Raw genomic sequence first — 24,175 nt, 5'->3', positions numbered from 1 at the left:
TTCACTACAGATTCAAAAGGATTGGCTCAAACAACAGAGCCATACCAGAATGAATTATAAGGATTCAATAAAATGCAAAATACCTTCATAACAAGGTAAGCTTTGTCTTCTGTCTAACCCCCAGCTCCTTTTTCTCTCTTCCCATTATCATATAAGCTTAGCAGCTTCCTGCAGAATTCCTCTGCAGTCAAATATTACAAATGACAATATTACAAACACAGCTAAAATAATTCTTAGGACCATGTCTAGGGATTAATATATTTAGAAGCTAACCAACATTTACATAGCTCTTCCTCATGCTGATCCTCATTCTACTTTTTCAAATGTAGCCAAAGTCTGAGCAGTATGAGATGGAAATAGTTTTGCCTTTCAAACTCGTTCATATACCCTATTCTATATCCTAGTTCTAACAGACACCTGACCTTCATGGAGATGGAGCAGGCATCCGAAGGATAGCTAGCATATCAAACAGGAAAACCCTTCTACCTTCAGCTGTTACAAGTAGACTAGGTACAGTTACCTCCAATTCAACTGATAAACCAAGCCACTCTGAAGGGTATCCTGAGTTGATCTGAACTACAGAATCACAGAAGGGCTAATATTGGCAAGGATCCATCCTGGCCTGCTTAAGTAATGCCTTAGTTCCAGCTTGGACAGTATAGATAACACACCAATATTTCTAGCAATTGCTGAGTAACAAATACACATCAAAACTAGAACCAGACCAGACCACTGAGAAGCAATGAGCTGCTACCTTAATGGCAGAGCTGCAGGGGTGGGCCAGAGCCAGGACAGGTGGCCTGAATTCAGCAGTTAGGCCTGGTTATTTCATGTCACATGACATCACGTGGGATGGCTGTAAGTCTGTGGGTAGCTGGTTAGGGGCTGGCTGGTGCTTGGCTGGGTGTTGGTCAGGAGATGGTGAGTAATTGTATTGTAGATGTACATTTGTATGTATAGTTATTACTTTTCCTTTACTGTCTTGATAATTAGTTTTTATCTCACCTCACAAGTTCTGTTTTGTTTCTAGTTCTCCCCTTATATCTTGCTGAGGTGGGGGAGTGAACAGCTGTGTAGTGCTGAGCTGCTTTGAAGTTAAAGCTACTGCTAGGTTAAACCATAGCTATCTTTTTGGTGTCCAATAAGCAACTCAAAGGGTTGAGGTAACAGCAGATCTGGCCAGAGTGTGTTTTTAAAAAAAAAAAATTACTGTGCTATAGTAGTTTAACAGTTGCTGGTCACAATGTTGTTTTCTTTGTTGTGTTTCTGGAGATATTTCTGAGTTTGTTTCTGCAGAGCTCTATTATCTAATGTCTTATTTGCTGTATGTGATCAGTGTTACCCCGTTCCCTATTTCCAAGGGCTAGATTAATGTTACCACTTTTCTGTATGGTGTAACACTGGTCAGGAAGCTAATCTGGTATTTGCATTTAATATTGGGGTTATCTTCATACTTTAAGAACCACATGTTAGAAACTATTTGTAACTGCACTTTGTTTCTTCGGGGAGCTAGGCTATGAGAGAGACAAATGGGAGTGTGCAAATCATCGTGTTACTATTACGATATCACCTGAATATGTTTCAGATTTTGTTTAAGGTTAAAAAATTACTTGCAAACTTGCCCCAGGGATCTGTCCTGAGGCTGGATAGTTGAATGTTGGGGAACATGGTATAGGGAGGTATGGTTGGGTACTTAAAACAGTGGGCACCCCTAGTGATTTGGAACTTCATCCCCGAACAGCTGCAGAATCCTGAAAAAAACAGTAAAATAATTGGAACAGGTGTGATGGCAACTCTAGAGAGGGACAGATCACTGCAATGTTCTGGGGTCTGGCCTGTGCCTACTGAACTCTATTCAGCACCCTAAAGAGAAAGAGGTATTTGGATCTGAAGACAATGCAGCAGGCCCTGCCATTGCTCCAACTGCTACAAAAGGCCTTGCAGAGTTTTGTCTCAACTGAGGAATTCTATTTTGTTACCAGTTCCCTCCCTTGTCCCCCTTGGAGGTGGAGAGTGAGTAAACAGCTGTGTGGTGTTTAGCTGCCTGCCAGCTTAAACCACAAGTAGAGACACCTAGAGAAGGTTGCCTAGGTTCATGTCCGTGCAGCTTTTGGAGATCTCCAAGTAGGAGAGTCCAGAGCCTCCCTGGGCGGCTTGTGCCAGTGCTTTGTCACCCAGCCTAGGAGTGCTGCCTGGTGTTCAGAGGAAACCTCATGTGTTCCAGCTTCTCTGTTGCCTCTTGTCCTGGGCACCACTGAAGCCAAGCCTTCTCTTCTCTTAGTTCCTACTTTCTCAGCCTCTCCTCTTAAGAAATCCTATCTGCTTACTTCCATTTATATGGTATGTGTATACCTACGAGTGTCACGTTCTTTGTTACCAAGGAGAGCCATTGTTGAGAAGGGCGGAACCTCAGGAAATACTACAAAACCCCTAGGTTGAGCAGACAAGGAAGCAGTGTGGAAACTGTTTGCTGATGTGTGATGTGTTCCTGATGGCAAAGTCACCACAACCAGCCAGCTCCCGGGGACATTGCTGGGAGCTGGGCAGGGGGCTTAAACAGGAACTGGTTAAGATCCTAATTTAAAAAAAAAAAAAAGAAAAAAGGCTGCCACTCATTTGTGTCAAAAAGATCCACCCATGCTGCCTTCAAACACACTTCCTTTCTTGTGATGCTTTCATGGTAGCAAAGGATGTGTAGGGGTCAGAGGAGGTGCGAGCACATGCTGAGGGGTGTGTTTGATGCAGCGTGTACTGTCCTTGCCTGCTGAGACAGTGTGAACACCTGCTCTGGAGGCCAATTCCTCTACTTAGTTACTTGTGTACTGTTTGACCCTCTGCAGGACTTCTCTTACCTTCTCATGTACTGAAAAATGGAAGAGTCCTGGTTTCAAACTAATGCTTTCCATAGTTCTGCTATTTTGCAAAAGCGCCTTTATTTCCTTACACACCTAATTCTTTCTTCCCAAAGGAGAAGAATAGTAGAATGAGAAAGAAGTGTTTACTTGTAAAAAGAAGCAATTCATACTTAGTCATATGAAATAATGCAATCTCTAGAATATTGTTCTCTGTATCAGAAAAATATATCACTCAGTTTAACTGTACAAAAAAAAAATGTTCCTTTAAACAAATGGGCTTTTCCCCCCTCTGTATTTACCTCCATTGATGTTTGCTTTACTCAAATGCAACAAAACATTACATTTCCTTCTCTTTGAAGAATGGGTATGATATTAAAAGGAAGACAATACAATGGCACATTACTCTTAGAGGATATGGACTTGTTTGCTGCAAGGGACAGCTGGACTCTAGTTGGGGACTTCTGGTATGTTATTCTGCAATTACTAGAGCCTGAAAATGATGATTACCTTTAAGGAATTAAGATGTGAGATAGGAGTCTGTTTAATGGTAGGTGAATCGACAGAAAGCACTGTCTCCAAATAACTGCTACCTGCTTGTCTTACTTTTGAAAGCAGAATTTGCAGAAGGAGGGAGTTCTGGGGGGTGTAGAACGTAGGCATTTCCCCTCATAATGACAATACAATGCTGTAAAAGTCCATCTGGGAAATGTTACTTTTGCGAATAATTATTTTTGTGTGTTCACCCATAAAAGCACAGTAAACTTTTAACATCAATATAGAATATAGATTCCTATTTACAACAGGCAGCAAATGTATTCAGTTCAACATGCCCAAACACCTGCTAAGTGAAATGAAATTTGACTACTTGCAGTCATGTGTTAGATTTGCTTGATGCCTCATCTATATTTCATGAAAAAAGACTGGTTAATGTTATTTACACTTAAACGTGTATGTGTGTAACTCAGAAGGAGACTTGAGTGATAATCACCTCTACTTTAGGCAAATTTATCCATATCCAGGTGCATTTTGGTCAGTCTAAGCATCAGCACTCACAGCAAGTGGAACAAAGGGAGAAGCAACAGTAAGATATTTTAGTCTTTGTATGCTGCGATACTCTAAAAGCACTTTCAGTGTCTTATTCTTGCAATTCTGCTTGTATTATCTTAAGCTTATCTCATTTACGTAAGCATGGTGGCAAAGGAAGTGAGACCCAATGTCTGAAGATCAGATATTCATTAACGTGTTGTACCAGTAGCTGTAGTGCAACAGAATGTAGCATATTCATCATTGTAAATAGGTGATTAAATTTATAGCATAATGTTAGGTATTTGGATCTTTCTGACACACTGTTACTGTTCTTTGCTATGCTGACTGCAAAATATAATAACTTCTAAGCAGTGTGTAAAACAAAGTGCTCAATTCACTTTATTAAAATATCCAATAATAATTGATTTAAAGGCAATAAAATGTGTTCATTAGAGGGTTTATATTCAAGAAATATTGAAAGTATACCTAAAACTGTCACTTTTATTGTGAATGAACAGGATAATATAATTTGAAAAGAGTGTGATCGTACTAAAGATTTGTCCTGCAGCATTATCTGATAGCTCGTAAAGTGCTGAAATTTAATATGATGCTTTCAGTCAGTTTAATTGAAATTTAATTGCCACTTTGGGCAGAAGGTTTAGATCTGATCAATAAAATATTAAAGATTTTGTGCTTTCGCTTGGAACAATTTCTTAGCCAATGCATCAAGTGCAACCTATGTTTTAGGAAATATTTGTTTGTTATAATTCACATAATGTTCAATATCACTTGCTCGTCTGAATGTTTTAATGTGCTGCTCAGATAAATAGTGGAAATAATAAAGCTATAGTTGATCCATTTAATTACAACAAGATGAAAGAAATAACGGTCACCTTCAGATTCATGAGAAAGGCATTAATGTAAAAGAGCTATAAATATTTTGAAATGTCAAACCTCAGAAAGACAGAGTCCAACAGGATCCCAGCTGTAAATCAGGCACATAGAAGGACCTTGAAAAAAAGATGGTTCTTTGGTATTTTAGAAATAATTACTAATACAAAAAGGGTAATGATGAACCTATAAATTACATTTAAAAAGGGCCATTAGAGGAAGATTAGTTTATAAAGCTGAGAGATGGTTCCTGAAAATTATCCTGCTAGTTATTTCTTCTTTTCATATTATTCACTATCCCCCAAATTATCTGATTAATGATAAACTAATTGATTGCTCCTTTGCAATTCAAGTGCAGTGGCCGACTTGGAGTCTCCCTTTATTGTAATCTATACTTTTTTTTTTTTTCTGGTGGTAGTGTGAAGAGAATGGTTCTAACTTGTTCTCTGTAATGTGTGTGGGAAACATCAGTCAAAGCAGCACTACCACAGAATTCACCTGTGTGATTGGGTCAGGGCCCCAAGTACTACTTCTGCATATCATGTCTGGAGAGAGCCTGGTGCCTCTGCTCCTCCAACCTTTCCCACCTGGATGCTTGTGTGGGGTCTTGGTGACAGCAGACAGAATTGGAGGTAACTGAAATGCCACTCCCTTAATTTCCCCCAGGTCTTCAGGAATGCATTTGAACCTAAAGCCCACAAGGCACCTTATCAACACTGCATTTTCCTGTGTGAGATGATATGGTATTTGACAACTGGGAGCCATTCATAAAGGTTTTCATTCATTCAGTTAATGAGCACTGCATGGAACAGCAGTGCCTGAGTTCAGCTCTGCTCTGTCAGAAATAGAGCAAGAGGCTGGCAGAGGATGGGAAATGGAAAAGGTCTCATAGGTATTATATATTTTGATGTCAGTTTTTTTTTTCAAGCTATAGTTTATTTGAATAAACAGTAAATTCCAGATTATAATTTTTACTTATACTAGATACAGGCATGCATGGTACAGAGGTCAGTATTTGGCAGCATGGAAAAAGTGATTTATGTTGCTGCTGGTGACAGAAAAACAAACACAGCAGGATCACCTTTTTTTTGGCCAGAAATCAATGGTGTCTGTAGTGCTGTGTCCTAAGGATCACTGGAAAAGATGAAAAAGTGTAGTCATTCTCACTTCCACAGAACTCAACCATGAGTTGAACAATGATGAAATAGCCCCTTCAAAGCCATTTAAAGTTTGCTGTGATCTGCTTCCCCCTTTTGCATGGCTTCCTGAAGAAAAGGAGTTGAAGTTAAAAGTGCAGATTTCTGAAGATTACTAACTTTTCTACAGAGTGATTTCTGACTTCTGCTGACAGTGGTATATCTGCCACTGTGAGAGGCAGTGTGAGCGTTAATGTGAGCGCTAGAAGTAATTTAGGTCTTTGGGAATTTGATTAGCATGCAGAACAAAATATCAACTAATGTGACACCTAATTAAACCATCAGCTACATACTGGCTAAAACCAGATATTTCCTGATTTTTTGTCTTCAAACAGTATCTCAGGCTACTGGTTATAAAGTTAGCAATTTTGGCTCATACATTTGAATAACACTGGAGGCAAGAATCTTGAGAGCCTGGAAGAAAAAAATACGATGAGTAGAACTTGGAACTGGAAACTAGGAGTTGCATCATCCTGTCCATATTGGACCATTTCTTCTCTATGCTTTTCTCCATCTGCAGGACAGGAAGATAATACTTCTTCAGTAACCCGTCTGTCTAATTGTGATTATCGGAAGACTGAATAAATTAGTACTCTTACAGGATGTCCAACATGGTAGCTGTTGCATAGCATTATTCTGTGCTGACTAGGACAGGCCTAGAGCAGTCAGTTTTAATAATCTTTATTTCTCCATTTTGGCAAACTTTTCTTCAAGCTCTCCAGGATAAAATGCATTATTCTGAGAATATTTATTGTGAACTCATAATCCCTTTCTGAAGCTAACGAAGAGTACGGAAGATGGGGAGAAGGAAGCAGTAATTCCATAAGTTGCAAATTAGACCTGGCTATTAGATCTCTGGGCATCAAAACTGAGTATAAGGAGTCACTCCTCACTGAAGCAGTAGTGCAATCTCCTTTTCTGTAATACTGATAGAAGGCATGATTAAAGCCAATTATTAATTTTCTTTTCAAAACACCGAATTTCTCATCAGAAGTAATTAAGTTTTAATAAAAATGCAAAGGGTTTTTTAAGTTCCATTGGTCATAACCCCATCAGAAGCTCCCCAAAATCTTCATTGCGGAGTCCCAGAAATTTGGCAAGATCCAGATATGGCTTTGGCTTGGATCCCTAGAAAGGTAAAATATGTTTCTGATACTCTGTTCTGATCATGATTTGGATTTTTCAACCTTCTGAGGTGGTTGCATTAGTCCTATTTTTTCAGACCTCTTCTAAAAAGTGCTTTGTATCAGCTTGCATGTTATTGACTATCTTTTCTCCAGACTAAATTACAGACCTTAATAGATTTAAACCTTGTCCATTGATCAGATTCTTTTGTATTCGTTCAAGTCGTATTGTATTTTAGACAAAAATGATTCCTTCATTTGTTCCTGAACTTCCTCATATCCCCACCTCAAGGGTACATTTTTCACCTGGAAGACACTAAAATTAGTGTCACATTTCCTCTGCATTGACAGTAGAGGATTAAAATGGTTGTGCTGAAGCATCTTCTATTTTCTCTTCTTCCTCTAATTTATCACAACCACATATTCCACAGGAAGTTAGATGGGGGGAGAGAATGGAGGAAGGATGCTCAGCTGATAGACAGCACCTCCACCTTGCTGAAGATTCATTCCACTGCACATTTTGAATCTGCTGACAAGAAACTTGCAGCAGAAGTAATCAGAGCCTTCACAAGATTGATTTTTGTCTCCTGCTGGTATATGGCATATGAGGGGGAAAAAGGTTCTCATCTCTCAGTGTAATCTTAACTATTTAGAAACCATTATTGCAGGATTACAAATCATCTGAACCTTTCTTGTGCAACTTAGTTATTTATTAGCAAGCCCAGCAAATTAGTCAGGTAATGTTATGTAGTGTTCCAGTCTTGAAACTCTTTCTCAGTGTGCTGCTGAATTATTCCCTCAATTTGCAAATGTTAGTAAATTTATGAAGTTCCGTAAACAATACTGCATGTTGCTGAATGCAAATATTTAGCATTTTTCTATTTTTCCTAATTGCAGACAAGGCTTGGCAAACCTCGTACATGTAGCTCACTTTTCAAAGTGACTCGATAAAATTGCAGATGTATTCTGTCCTAGGTTTGTATGAAATGCTTAAAGTCAACTTGTCATAGAGACAAAATTGAATCTACTACCTATACAGCTATGGAATGGAAGATGTAGGGGAAAAAAGGAGAAGCATGAGATTTATCTGATGTTTGGTTGATATATGGCTATATAAAATCTTAAGTAATACAGATAATGTCATGCAATATTGCAACATATATTTTCAGTTGAACATTATAAGACAATAAGGCATAAATGGAAATTAAAGGAAAAAAATCTGAATGGTTGTCAGGGAACACTTTTTCATTCAGAGAATCATATACATATGGAATGGCGTGTCAGGCAAAATTCTGAGATAAGAAGGGAGTAATTACAAAATGGATTTATATCCTGAGGAATAAAGTACAGACAATGGAAAAGAGCTTTAAGTCACATGATTTTTAACCCTCACTAAAAATTAACCCTCACTAAAAAAAAAATGCTCATGATAATAATATTAAATATATTCCATCCAATTTTTTGAAGTTTGCCTTCATTTCTTTGATCACTAATGGAATATAGATAGACATATGTCAGTTGTCCACTCATATTCATGTTTACTGTGTACTTTTAATGCATATCAGTATATCAAAATGTGAACATAAAAATTGAGATATTACATAGCTCTATCCCTACTGAGATGAATTACTTGTTGATGTAAAAATACTGGATACTTAGCATATGAATTCTTGATATCACAAGATATGGTACTCAAAGTGACTCTTCTGAAATGATGTGTAAAAAATAAATAATCTCAACAGATAAATGTATTAAAAGATAGCCTCCAGGGCAAATAAAAGCAATAAACATATTTTCATGTGTGAAACTGGTAATTAGAGGAAAAATTATAAAAAATACAAAATAAAACAAATTGCTATTCCAAGGGAGGGTGAGGATGTCAAGGACATCATTCAGTCTTTAATCCACTTCAAGAAATTCAGATAGAAGAAAAAACTTTTGTAGGACATTTACTGTTAAGACTGAGGACTGTGATAGTGGGTTCACAGATTACAGTTTATTCATATCTCCCAATTTGTATATGCATAGGCTGGAGTGAATTGGTTAGAAGAGTAGCCAATCTGTAGCTCACATATGTAACTGACAAACTCCATTAGTGGTGTGCTCAGTGGATTGCCTCTTTCTCTGTCACCTCACTACTTTCCAGTCGTATTATTGTCTTCAGTGGACTGAACTCACTATGTTTTCCTCAGATATTTTTCCTTCGACTGGCAAAGAGAAAATAGTGTACTATCTAAATGCAATGATAGTGTATGTATCTAAATGATATGTAAAACATATCCAAGCTGCTGTATTTCTTCTAAGCTTTCAGTCTGTGTTGCTATGCTGTGAGGCTGCATTTTGGATGCTTAAGACCTACTACAAAGGTGATATACCAGTGAATCATATATGGATGTTAATGTTAAGACAGTCTTCTCTTTAATGTAGAAATGATCCTACAATGCATGGAAAATTGCTTCAGTATGAAAATCACTATCTTTCAACTATAGCCACTTGTCTAGGACTGTGGGACAGTGACCATACTGACTGGAGTTATCCTTTGCCCAGGCAGTGACTCCAGAAATCCTAGCTAAACGGGTGACTTTATTTTCTACCTAACAAAAATTGTTTGGGGTGAAATGTAGAAACAGAAATGGAAGTTCAGACATTCAGTTCTCTTATCCTGTCTTATCCTAAATAAGAATGAAGAAAGATGAAGCCTAATAGAAGGCTTTTGCTGTGGTCCTTGAAAAGGAAAAAAAGAACTCATGTTTTTAAGGGGAAAGAAATTGTCCAGGAAGACAAGCTAACTCATGCTAATGAGCAAAACCCTGTGGTTGAAATAGGAAACAGCTAGGTTTAACAAAGACAGCATGTACTGTGTCTGTACCTGTCACTAAGACATCATCAGTCTTATGTGTGTTTAAAACAGTGTGACAGGAATCAAAGACACCTGTATTATCAAAATGTGACTAAGCTTACTCCAGTGTTATCTCTCAAATACCTTTGGCAAAATTGGAGACAGATTTCAGCACTGCTTATTACAAGTAGTGAAGGGCAAGGGTCCAACGAGTAAATTACTGGATGTAATTCCCTTAGTATTTCAAGACTTCATCAAGGAAAAGGCTGAAACTCAACCAAGGAAGCAGCAATGTTCATAGTTTGACTCTGCTCTGTTTCCTCAGTGCAGGTTCAAGTATATATATATATATTTTTTAATAAATAGAATGCCTTGCTGGAAGAAACTGTTAACACTGAAATCAATCCAAGGAAGTCACATTCATCTCATCCTTCCATCTGAATGGCTCTGCTAGATGGGATATTAATGGGGGTGTGGCAAAGAATAGGCTTCTCACTTCCACTGTGATTGAATGAAGGGTAAAAATTTCCTGGGCAGCAGTCTGAGCTTTTGACATCAGTAGGAATTTGGTGCATAAATAGCCTTTAAAATGGTAGACATAATCAATATTTTAAAAGGTTGCTGATGCATTTCTTACATTCTCTCACAAATAAATTTTTGATCATGAGTGTTACTTTGAAGCTTTGTTAAGTTTTGCTGTGGATATGTTATTTATTTGAATGCTGGAAGTGAAAGATCACTAGAAATGTAGTTTTTTAGATGGAAAAAATTAGGCTAAATTTGGAGGAGACCTAACTCAACATTTACCAAACAAAATGGCAGCAATGTTTCAAAGCTTGAAAGCTGGAGATCAGAAAGTCTAAATTGTGCTTGAGAGGCTGAGGTCCTTCAGAATTCCAAGAGTGGTAATCTTTCTCATAAAAATAAAATGCCAAGGATAAATGTGAGTTGTCCCAGTTCAGGTAATACGAAATCAGAAACCCCACTCAAAATTTTGATTAAGCATAAGACTACTAGAATAAAGCTAAAGTGCAGCTGTAGACAAATGGGCATCCTATTGTCTTTGTCAATCTCCAGTATAAAAGTGGTATTTGAGTTGTGGTTTCTCTGGAAATTATATGTGATCAATCATAGAATGGCTTGGGTTGGAAGGGACCTCAAAGATCATTAAGTTCCAACCCCCCTGCCACAGGCAGCATCACCAACCTCCAGAACTGATACTAGACCAGGTTGCCCAGGGCTCCATCCACCCTAGGCTTAGTTGGACAACACCTCCAGGGATGGGGCGTATGCAGCCTCTCTGGGCAGCTTGTTCTAGCACCTCACCATTCTCTCTGAAGAACTTCTGACATCCAAAATCCCTCTTTTATCTAGCATTTTTCCTTCTATTTTTGTAAAACTGTACCAAATGCATGCATTACTAATTTTGATTCCTGTTATTATCTTGAGGAGCTCATATGGAAATTATCATTCTTATGTAAAAGTGGAACTTACATGTTGGCACTTCAAGTTTCAATCTGCTCCAGGTCTGATGGTTAGTGTTGAGAGTTAAAAACAGGTATACAAGGGACTTAAAAAAAACAAACAAGCAAACAAACAAAAAAAAGGCCTGTTTGTTTTTGACAGTAGGAAGTGGTTGGGTATCCATCAGAAAGTAGCTGTAACAATTGACTCTGCCTGCACCTGTCCTGGCTGTAATATTTTTGAGTTCACTAGGATGATCAGATTGCATATATTATGTGTTTTCACTTAAAATAATACAAGAACATATTCGGTTTTGATTATCCAAAAAAGCAGTGAAGAAATCTTTAAAAATGATGCCCGTATTCAGCACTGGAACTTGTAATGGACCGAAGAACAGCACCAAGAAGGAAAAAAAAGCTGGGTGAATGGAATGCATAGAATGAAAGGGTAGTTAATTTAATGCCCTGTTCATGATGGCTTCTGCAGACATGCAGTGTTTTCTCTTCTATTATCTCTAATCTACCTCTAATTTTGAAAATCTTATTAATATAAAGAAACCAGATTTCTGGTTGATTTCTGCATGGCTGCTTGTGCAGTGTTCTGCAGCTCAGAATGAAGCATAGCAGATGACAGTAATCATCATTTAAACTGTAGGCAGAACTGTGATAAGAATGGAAGCTAGGATTTAGCCTTAGCAAATAATTCCATTGAAGGGGGGGAAAAAAAGGTGATGAAACAAAGTGATATTTTTTCTTGGGTTGCAAAAAGAGGGCTGTTTGTCCCAAACAAAATGAGTGCTTGAACAAGACATATTCAGACTCTAATGCATATGAATTGCCTTGTATATATTGCTTGATGGCACACCCGTGCATGATGTTGTTAGTGTCACTCTAGGCATGTTATGGATTTACTGTATTACATACAATGCAATTATTGATTTACATAAGTATTGCTATTTTTCCCCAAACGTAACAGATTTTAGCTTGAAAGGACTATAAACTGAGAGACTTGCTATAGTTTAAAGTTGGCAGCTGGTCGGGGGATGAATGCCAGGCAAAGTGAGTGTGCAGGAGGTTCCTGCTGTTTCCTCAGGGAAGCATCCCTGGGTGAGACATCTGCTGTTCAAACTTCACCACACATTTTTATCAGGTGACACTGTCGATACCTAATCCAAATTTCTTCTGTTCTAAAATGTTCTAGTGGAATTAAAATATTAAGTTGCAAACTTCCATTAAAATTGTCCAATCTACAAGATTTCCCCCCAGAATGTTTAATTAATGAATGTGTCTTTTTACTGGTATTGTGGTATTAAACAGTAACTTCCTTTTCCATGCATATTCATAATGTTGTTGCATGAATCGTAAAATCCAAATCGATACATGCACATTCTATTCAAAACACTTATGCAGTGCTCACTACATCAGTCTCTATTCAAAACACTTACACAGTGCTCAGTATATCAGTCTCTGAACTCTTGCTTTATTTATCTGCCTAACAGTTCTTTAGGTAAAGTACAATTGAAGCAAGTTTAATATGGGACTTAAAAAGCTAAAACTGTGTGCATGTGTGCACACATGTAGAGACACACACTCCCAATGCCTAATGTTGAGAGACATTTGCTTCCCACAGTATACTCCAGACTTGTGAATGGGATTCCCTATAGCAGGCGTGGGAGGGAGTTAGGCATCCTTCCTGTCTTCCACAATTAGTGGCTCCGCAGTTTTTTCCTGCACGGCAGTGCTGCTTCAGCAGAAGAGGTAAGGAATGTTCCCACCCAAAATAAGCCCTAGCCAGGAGATTAAATAACTCTCAAGAGGTAGGAAATGAGGGGCTGAATTCCTTCAGGAAAAGAAAGTAAATCTGTGTTTCACATGTCCTAACAAGAGCCCTAGCCACTGGGTTATTGTGTGTAGAGGGCATGTCCTCTCTTTGTGCTTTAAAATAACAGCTGCATTTGGTGAGGATCACTCTTCTGTCTGCATACCAGATGCACTCTCAGAATCAGATAGAGCCTTCCAGCTGTCTTAGGTGGATGACCTTCTAGTTTCTGTGTTCCAGCCGGGCTTAAATACAAGCTTGGTGACAAGCTGTACAGTCTGTTAATTTGGAAACACCATAAAATCGCAGCTTTAGGCAACCAGAGAACCTCTAGTACTGGCAAGTAATGTGCTCGTGTGCTGCAGGCACCATGAGGGTTAAGAAACAGCTAAGCAGGAGTTTCAGCAACGCTGTTTTTGAATGAGATGCTTCTGTTATCTGTATGAAAATAAGGGGAGCAGAAAGGTAAGTGATGTTATTGAGGGAGTCTGCGGCAATGCAGAACACTGGATCCAGAAGGCTTAGGTTCATCTACTGCACTGTTTATTTTAATTGCTTAACTATTAAAAATGTTTCTGTGGAACAAGTATAGTTGCTAGAAGCAGTTGGTGATACATTTTACTCATTTTGGTGTGTTTTAGAAACACCGTTAGCATAAATCTTCTAGTGTGATTTGCACTTCACTTAATTTTATAAATATATAGACAAGCCTCAGTCTGCACATCAGAACCAGGAATGTTTTTGTATCAAGAACCTCAAATGAGAAAATCTGTAAATGAGTTGGCTGTTTTCTCATCTGTTCTGTGCCCCTCTTGCTGCCCCTTCTGCTGTCTAAGAGGAAACTGCTTTTTTTTCTCTCTCCCAGGTTCTGTCTCACAACTGCTGCTGCTTGACTGATGAATGGAGGGACACAGTAGAAACAAACACAGCGTTAAGTCTGTAAAAGTCAGTAAATAAGCGTACTCCAAAACACGTGGGGGGGAAGGTGGGGGTGGAAGGCAGCTGAAATCAGAAAGTGATTTTACTTCATAAAGAAAATCACATCTGATCACATCAATTCTCTTTAGAAAGTCTTCCACTAGCTTTAGGTTTATTTTGGGCATAACTCAACTCATCATCCTTAAGTCTTTCCTTGGCTCTAGTTAAGGCTCACTTCCCCATCTCTTATCATATGCTCAGTTTGTTCAGTGTAAGCCCTTCTCAGTGTGCTTGCTATTCTTATTTTTGAGGTTTTCTTTTTTCCATATCTCTTTCCAATTTCTAGAGTCAACTCAGCCAACCTTTTTCAAGCCTTTTCTTAGTATGTGTCTCACTACAAAATAGGAAGATATACCAGTAAGGCAAAAGCCAACATTTTCATCTGTTGTTTATGAGAGTTGCTTTACTGGCTTAATGAAATAGCTGAGGATCTGATCCCTTCAATTAAAGCAAAAGGAAAAAGGCTATTTCTCTCTGTCCTCCCACAGTGTTCCCTGTTTTTTTTTCTCCCAAGCATTGAAGATGGTACTTGTATCACTATCCTTGTTGTATACACAGCTCAAAACACGAATCCAGAAGCAAGTAATAGATAAACTACACTTAAGGCTTGCTCCCTGGATGTTCTTTTCTCAATGACCTGTTTATAAAGTGTATAAAAGGTTTGGTAAAATAAACCTTAAATTAATTGTAGGTTTTATGTTATGAGCTTGATAGAACTAGAATGGGATGATAATAGATAACTTACCAAATGTCCCTTTTTCTGCTGGACCCTACTAAGTATATCATATTTTGCTTTATGGATTCTGCTTACTACCTCTGCTACTTCTTTGAGTTGAAGTTACCTTTCCAGCACTTCTTTTCTACCCATTTCCATACACCCTGATTGATGACATATGTTTGAGAGGAAGTGATTGAAGAGACAAGATTCTCAGTTGTTTAGCAACTTGGAAACTAGAAAGTATTGATGATGTGTAAGATGTGTACTCTTTGAATAAGCTGTTTAGCGTGTTTATGATGGGAGGAAAATATCAGATAAGATATGAAAGGAGCAGTTGTATGGACCACACTTCATGCAGCTACCTGTAAGCACCTCAAATTCTGAACTTTTATGTCTGGGGAGGCCACATCAGGTCAATTTTAATGAATTTTATATTACTTTCAGTATTTAAGTAAGGAAAGAGCCTCGCATCTATACAAATCAAAATGAAATAGAAATCAAACTCATACCAGGCTGGCAATTAAAGTAAAATGAGGAGGAAAATGATGTTTACTAGCCTTTGTGCAAGTAGATTTTTTTTTCCTATTTTGGATGGATAACTAGTACAGGGAGGGTCAAATCACTGCTGGCTCTAAGCTGATATCAGAGCCACCTCTTTAGTGCCAATCAGACAGTCTGCCCAAATTATTAGCAATAAGGTAAGGGATAATTTTCTTCACATTAATGTTTAGATGATAACTAGAATATCTCCTTCAATAACACAGCACTTCATGAAATATTCAAATCTCATTCAAAACTGTACTGCTTGTTATAGTCAAATAAAATAATTTTAATGATGATAATGTCACTTTTCTAGCTTAAACATTCAACTTCTCAACCAATAAAACACCCATACGATCTTTTAAAGAGTAAGATTACTTAACCTAAGGCTTTTTAGGTGTTTGCAACTCCATTCTTTTAGTGCTGTTCTCAAATAGATTGTGGTTTTTATCAAACACACACCCACTCTCACCATCTGCAGGAAATTTATAAAAAGTATAAGAATGTTAAGGTAGATTTCCTCCATTTATAAAATCTAGGAGAAACTAAATCAAGAAAAAGGATAGCTTAAGTCGGCTGTTTCAATTCTGAAAGTTTTTCTAAAATTTAGTAAGGTGTTGATAACCATCTTAATCTTCAGTTGCAACACTGACCCCAACCGAGAACAAGATGGAAAGGGTTAGTAAAAGGTATGATGGACTTTCCAGCTGTGACCACATTGCTGAGCAAAAACTGTTGCTGTAAAACACATCAGCGCATTTTAAAAGAAGCAGTAGATGCTATATGCTAAGATGACAGAATAGTTAAGGTTAGATTAGGCCTTTAAAAAATATTTAGTCCATCCTACCCTGCTCAGAGTAGAGTCAGTTACAACAGTCTCTTCAGAAGCTTGGAATTTGAATTTTGAATGTCTTTAGGGTTGGAGAATCCATGACCAGAAAACCCAGGTCCTTTTCTGTGAAGCTGCCGTAGCCTGTTGTCCCCCAGCCTGTACCAGTGTGTGTGGTTACTCTTGCCCAGGTGCAGCACTGTATATTTTTCTCTGTTGAATTCCATGAGACTCTTGTCTGCCCATTTCTCCTGTTTGTCAAGATTCCTCTGAATGGCAGCACATTACTCTGATATATCAACCACTTCTCCTGGATTTGTGTCATGGGCAAACCTGCTCAGGGACTAAGCACCTCTACCTCATTATCCAGGTCACTGAAGAAGATTTTAAGCAGTATTGGCCCTGGCACTGACCCCTGAGGTGTGTCACTGGTGACTGTCCTCCAGCTGTACTTTATGACAGTGAATGCATCTCTCCAAGGCCAGCAATAAAGCCAGCTTTCAATCTACCTTACTGACTACTTTAGTCAGCCAGTGAAGATGTTACAGCATCAAAAGCTGTGCTTAGAGCTGAGATAAACAATATCCACCATTTATTCATTGAGCTAATCATCTTACTGTTTAAAGTTACAAGGTTGGTGAAGCATTAATTTCCCTTCATAAATCCACACTGATTACTCCCAACCATCTTTTTGGCCCTTAATATGTTTGTCTTCAGATTCCAGGTGATTTATTCTATCTTTTCCAGGGACTGAGCTGAGGTTGAGCAGCTTGTAGTTCTCCAGATCCTTCTTACCCTTCTTGAAGATGGAAGTTATGTTTGCTTTCTTTCCATCCTCAGGCACCTCTGCTGATTGCTGTGAACCTCCCTTAGCACTCTTCAGTGCATCCCACCAGGACCAATGGCTTATGTACATCCGGCTTTTGAAGCATTCCTGAACTTTGATCCTGGTGCCAGAAGTCACAAAGCTTCCATCTTTTGCCATCGTGGGACTTTCCCTGTCTGTCTCTCTCCCTGTACAAGTGAGGATTGAGGATGTTATACCTGCAGGATCTCAGAGAAGATCTGGCCAATCTCTTTTTCCTCTCCTCTGACACTGTACATGCATTTTGCCGTCTTCCTCCAGCAGCTCCTCGACTTTGCAAACTCACCACCAGCACTGCCTCCTGCTGCTGAGGACACCCTCTCTCTTCCTCAGCTTTCACAGGAGGCCCCAGGCATTCCCAGATGTTTAGACCTGCATCCTCTGAGCTGAGGCCTCAAATATGCTGGCATCAAGCAGGTGCTGGGAACCATGCCTTGTAGTATACCACCACTGCATCGAAGAATGTTTGAATAAAAGCGTAAGCATCCTTTGGTCAGGAGTAGCTGATAGGGCTTTCTTGAAGTGACAGGACAGCACCCTGTAGCTGTCCTTTCCTGGCAGCAGAAGAAACCCCTACTTTCTTTAAAGGATTCACTGGAATCCCTTAATGATTCATGAAGATGTTTTGAGAAGATCTACAAGATCTAGGAAAAGCCTGGAAACTGCTGCACAAAGTGCTGTGTCTGGTAGCTGCTCTCAAGGTCATGAGATGTACTCCTGGGATGCTGGGGTAAGAATAGCATGGGAAAACACACTGACAGCTAGGGGAAAGTAGGAAGGGTGAAGCACAGGAGTTCTCTGCTTCTCGAAGAACAATGTCTGGGCTGATCCCTAAAGGGAAGAGGGGTTGTGTTTATTGCCTTCACTAATTAGTGACACTGGGAGCTAGCAAGCAGCTACTATAGGATGAAGCTTTGATCTGGACAAATGTTTCCTTTAGGTTTGGGAAGGTGAGACTCCTTTTTGGTACCCTGAAAAGGAGGAGCAACAGATGGTGGTCCTGACTTCATGAAGGATGGTAAACTGATCAGTAATTTAGGACCTTGAGAGCTGTAGTTGGATTGTGTTTGGGCAGCTGAATCAAAGAAGAGTTCCTCAGTACTTCTGTGAGACTGTTCAAGTGCTGGAAAAACCACTGGTGATGTGATCTGAGCAGCTTCGTGTCTACGTTTCACATAGGTTAATCGAAGTCCGTAAACTTCACATTTGCATACAAAAAATTGACCTGGTTTGTGCTCTCAAAATACCAGTAAACTGATCTCCGTATGCTGCAGAGTTTATCACTTCAGGAACTTACCCTTCAGGGACTCTTATGTATCTTTAAGATATACAATTTCCCCTGTATTTATTGTGAAACAGTGAACTGAATATTTGCTTAATTTTTATTTTAAAATCCTTTGGCTTTCTTGACATTTCTAGCAGGTGATTTCTAACTTATTTTTGTCTCCTCTCTCATTCATTCATATAAGCACACGCTTTCTACACATCCTGTTGTGCAGCATGCACAGAACTGTAATTATCATATGAATACCTCAGTTTATGAATAGCATACATTATTTAACATCGAAATCGTGCCCCACAGTTCTTCTGTGCATGCAACACAAAAAGAGATATTGACTTTGAAGGTTTCAGTAAAAATGGAATGTAGATACCATTTGTTTATTTTAAAATGTCTTTCCAGTATAGACTAAGTAGTTCCAAATATTAATAAAGGATATTTACCTAGAAAAATTACAATGTAAGAACTCTATTGCCTGAAGGACAGTATTTAATTAGTAACAATAGTCCATAATGGTTTCAGAAAACGTCTGCTGTCTTCTCTGAGTATGTATGGAGCACAATTGCACTGCCATTGGTCAAATTAGGTCTCTTTCTTTGAGGCTTTGTAAATATCTAGATGTTGTCTTTTTCACTGTGCAGCTGACTGATTTTGAGTGTTTTATTCCTTCTTTGCATACCTCTGGTAAAGGCATAGATTGATCCCTGTGATCCTCTATAGTACATTCTGCACTCTGTATGCCAGCTCTGTTGAAAAGAGTGAAAGCTACACATCTGTATCTTTAAAGACAGTATAATCCCTAGGCACTGTTTTAAAATCAAGCAGTAAACATTCATCCCAGTTGGAAGCAGAATGCATTTAAACTTGTTAAAAAGACTGTTTGCAGAAGTTGGCGGAATAAGTATGTAGTATTTATTTTAATTATTTATTCTTTCATTCATTTCTGAAGCGCTAATCAACCCTTCCCCTCTCCACAACCACACTCTAAAAAGAGCTCCTGAAAAACATAAATTGTTTAGTACAAAGTACTACTGACAAAAGTGGATCAATATTTTTTTTCCTGTTGTTGAGATTCTATGAAGATAATTCTTTAGTATCTTACATAATGCTGTGACTGTTGCCAGCATTGAAAACGGTCACAGGTGAGCCTCTAACTTCTTGATTTCAAAGGACCTTTGCAGAGGTTCCCTTTTTGTGTGAGTACACCTGGCCTAACAAGATCTGCAAGTGTAAATTCTGACAACTGTACGTGCAGGTGATAGCGTTCAAAACATATGTGTACAGCTGTTTTTGGGCACACAGACAAAGACTTTCTGGTCTCAAACCTTCAACACTTCATGCCTTTTAAGAGGAGTACATAAATCCCATGAAATTGAAGGCCAAAAAGTCAGTCAGAATGGAAGGCTTAACTTGGGATACATTATGTCAGCAATAGGTATTTTAGCATGCAGAAACTTCTGCAGAGACAAGAGTTGCCTGCCCCTTGATTTGACGAATTTTTGCTTGTTCCTAGTGTCTGAATGTGCTAACAGCAAGAGATGGAGGGAGCACATTCTTTCTTTTCTAGTAATACTAGAAAAAATTTATTTGTAAATTACTTTTTTGTTACTTGAATATCCAAGTAGAATATATGGCACCTCAGTACTGGGAAGCTGATTTAGGGATAAAATCCTAGCCCTGTTTTCTGAATTTGCATCAGCCTTTCAAAATATGATCTTGTAGTTTAACATCTTTTTGTTACAGTTACCTTTTTCAGCATTCACCACCTTGTTCGTGTTTTACACAATGTCAGATAGCAAGTGTCAAGAGAAATTTAAAATTATAGTTCATTTACGCTGGTTAAACATAAGGAAGCAAAAGCAATTACCAGAGCAAAATGATAGAATTAAAGATTCTTCTAGCAACCTAGTTAGGTATTTAGTGTTTGATGAGTGTTGCAAAAGATAAATATATTTTTCAGAGAGGATTGTATCAATCTACAATCATGAATGAAGGCCGCTGAACAAGATTTAGATATCATATATATGGTCTGCAAACAATTATCAGTTGTGGAGCAGGAGGCTGGAGTTAGTCGAGAATATAATTTTTCTTTGTTCTTCAAAATACTTTTTTTTTTTACTCTCATAAGTAATGTCTTATAATTAAATCTTATATTTCTTACTGAAAATATTCTTAAAGATTATATTTTAAAGGAGGTCCTGTAGTTGTTCTGTAGAAGATGTATATTTAATCCAACATAAACAGAGCAAAAGCATTTTTACTGTGATAAATGCTGTGATAAATGTTATGATAAAATGTTAATCAGTCTAGTTTAATTACAATCTTACTACATGCTAGAATTTGAAATTTAATGGATTGATGACTCATTTTGATTGATCATAAAAAGTGAGCCTAGACTTATTGTTGTGGTGACTAGTCTAAACTGTGTGCCATGTGCATCTGTAATTTAATCTGTGATTCATACTATATGGCACATTACACATAAAATCTTTTTGATTGTTAAATATAGAGAACTTGAGTTCATCTAAGTCTTACTTATAAACATCACATGCTCTATAAGAATGAGTTATAAATTCAGTGCTGTCATTATTTTGACATATCTTTCTGTAGAAAGTACTGTTACCAGTATTGAGATTAGGCTCAGTGTGAGGTTATGACACAGCAGTAGTTGTGTTGCCCTGGAAAAATGCATTAAAGAGCAGGGACTCATCATCAATACTGAGAATGGGATGGTAGAAGAGGAGAATTATTTCCTTTTTTTTCTGCTGAGTATCACATCCTCTTTTTTTTTTTTACCAGTTTCTGTTGGGCTTATTCATATTTGCCACAGACATTGTTGCAGGCAGACTGGACTTAATGCCTGTTTCCTGCTTGTCTGTCCAGCTGCAATGCCAAATCTGCATGAATATGAAGAGAATCAGGGGACTTTGTTCCTGTTACTGTTGCTTGTGTGATGTGCTCTGGCTAGTCCCAGCTCTCTGGCCATGGGAAGCATGTAAAGCCAGGGCTCCAGATACTCCTCATTCTACCCTTGTTGCCAGTGGAAAATTTCATATTCAGCCTCCATAATTTGGGTCAGGAGGAGAGTATGATGCTTCTTTTGGTGTTCTTCTGAGGCAGAAGACCTTGCAGGAGTTGATATGTTCTAACCCAAATTGGGTAGAATTTTCATATGAAGATTTCTGGTATGCTCTTGCGTTTTCTGTTAGAAAAAGATCATTAAATTTTGAAGTTAAAATTCTCTTACAGAAATTAGAATAAACTCTCTCAAGATGCAATAAGAAATTAAAAGCAAGTAGTATGCAGATAAGAGTATGTTGGGTCGCTGGGTATATACGATGAGTTTGTAATACATTCCAGAAAGATAGTACGTGAATTATGAGGTTATTTCTTTTTTCTAGACATGGGACCAGCATGCACATACTTTTCAGTTTCAACCTATTTTAGGACTTCTATTTTTTTAATAGCAATTGAAAAACGCATATTTTTATTCCTTTTGTCATCTGTATAGGTACTCAATTATTTTTGCAGTGAGTTTTATATTCAAGCATGCGTAAGGTTACCTCTGCTCAATTGCTGGCTCTGAATGATTCCCTTTTTTTTAAATATAACAAAAAAATCCTAACATACTGAAGGTTTCTTAATGTTTTGAAAGATCTAATCACAGGGCAATACAAGGGAAATGCACAATCATTTTGAAAAAGTACGATTATCATGTTCTTACCTCTGTAACCAACTTATATTCTTTCAAGCTTTGAAACATAATTCAGTTTTTAATTTTGTAGCTTGTAGTTTATGTTAAATCTAATGCCTGGCTGTTGTTGTTTTTCTAATTGAAGACAGGAAAAATTATGACCAGCTACTTGTACGTGTAGGATAGTAAAAGAAAGGGAATCTGATGATGAGAAGAAAATGTGGTGGAGCCAAAGCATTATAAGATCTGAGTTGCATTAAATATAAATAGCAGTGTTATAAACATTGTATTACTGATTAGAAAGTGTGTTCCAGCCACTGCCATCTGCCTGTTTTGTTGTTGTTCATAAGGCTTAGTATTTTTCTGGGGTCTAGCCAGCCTGCTTGTGTTTAATAATCTGCTATCCTTTTATACTTTACTCAGCAATCATTCACATTCTGTTGCAATACCAGCAAAACTTTAAACAACTACTTCTCATGTTTAATTCATACGGGGGTTATTCTCAAATGGTCTTAGAATGCACCCATTCACTACAACCTTCTTAAAATAGCCTTTGGATATACAAACTTACAGACTCTTTGCTCATTTTCCCAGAAGGAAGCCTTCCACTGTACTGTATTTCCACTGCACATAATGCAAATTAGAGGAAAAAGAGACAGAGAGCAGGTTCCCGTGTAGATGTTCTACACCTCTTTTTCATGGCCTTCAACATTAGTCTTTTATCTAGTGTGCAGTGAAATGTATAATTACGGGAAACAAGGCTGTTAATTTTTTCTTAAATAATTCTTATTTACCTCCTCTAGTTGTTATACTAACACAAATCTATTGGTATAATCTATCGAGGCTAGTAAAAGCATGCAAAAACTAGAGACCACTTTCTTTCTCTTCAGTGGCATTTTGCTATGTTTTTTCAAGCTAGTTAAAAAGCAGCTTTCTTTTCTACTTTCTCCTGCAATTGAATTTGATCACGCTCAACAGATTATCATGTCGAATTGTGAAGTTTTTTCCTAGATTCACTGATTTTATTTTACTAAGTTTCTTCAATGAAATAAAAGGGAGTTGAGTACCTAATTTTTATCTGTGAAACAAGAAAATTCACAGGTCTTAGTTCAGGACATGTACTTTCTTGTGTGGAAAACTATTTCCAAACAAGCAAGTGCAATACTGTGGAATGTCTGACATCAAGAACCTCTGATAGAAGACAGTAATGAAAGTCCAGATCCATTTTACACTCTCAACTCTGTAACTCTGTGATTGTATTTAGCAGAAGTCAGAAGGATCTCTATCTGTGCAAACGCTTTGAATATTTAGGATGTATCATGGAGGTGCTTTGTATCTTTGCTACAAAACATATGTGTGTGTGTGTATGTGTGAAATACAAGTTCAACGGTCCATGAAATGATGCACTAATCTCAAGAATTCACATGCAATTTGGGTCATATTTTCATCTTCATGCACCTGCAATTGTAAAAGCAATTTTCCCCCGAAAGTAAAATAAACTTGCAAAATATATATGTTGCAAGTGAAGACAGAAAATCTTACAGAAAAAAATAGCTTTTTTTTTAAAAAAAATGAGATAAAATTGACAAAATTCTTGAAAAATAACTTCTGTAGTTTATCTTAACCATGCTTCATTTTATTTCCTTGTTTTGATTGTTCTATAATGTTAGTAATATGGAGCTGTTAAGATGTTAATTCATTTTCTTTTTGTGGAGATTTTAAAAATTTTAATCAGTTGTGGAATACGTCTGTGGACTTTCAAAATTCATTTTATAAAATGTTGAAAATATGTAAAATATTGAAATGTAAACACTACAAAGTGAATATCACCATGTATGTACAGATCAGAAAAAGAGAACTGAATGTCTTCTACAAAGATTTGACATAGGAAAAGGATTTGTTACCTCCCAAAGCATTTGAGATTTATGTTGGTTTAAAATTTATTTAGATTCATTTACTATCTAGAAGTAGGTATTTGAAATTATTTAAAAATAAGAAGGTTGGAACACAATAAGGGAAAATATTTTGGAGGAAATAGAAGCATAACGTAGAGCATATG

General features: G+C 37.6%; 1 long non-coding RNA gene across 2 annotated transcripts; it reads left to right on the top strand.

Annotated features, from left to right (window-relative positions):
• LOC110401796 lies at nt 706-19,839 on the top strand. 2 transcript variants are annotated; one of them, XR_002440613.1, is made up of 4 exons: nt 706-921; nt 14,079-14,158; nt 17,119-17,873; nt 18,084-19,839. It is a non-coding gene; the product is annotated as an uncharacterized LOC110401796 (long non-coding RNA). The 2 variants fall into 2 exon arrangements; XR_002440612.1 differs by having other exon boundaries at nt 739-921; nt 17,119-19,838.

This window comes from Numida meleagris, chromosome 6, assembly GCF_002078875.1.
Source record: "Numida meleagris isolate 19003 breed g44 Domestic line chromosome 6, NumMel1.0, whole genome shotgun sequence".
Taxonomy (NCBI): domain Eukaryota; kingdom Metazoa; phylum Chordata; class Aves; order Galliformes; family Numididae; genus Numida; species Numida meleagris.
The sequence above is the reverse complement of the archived record's forward strand: the minus strand, read 5'-3'. Positions and strand labels throughout refer to the sequence as shown.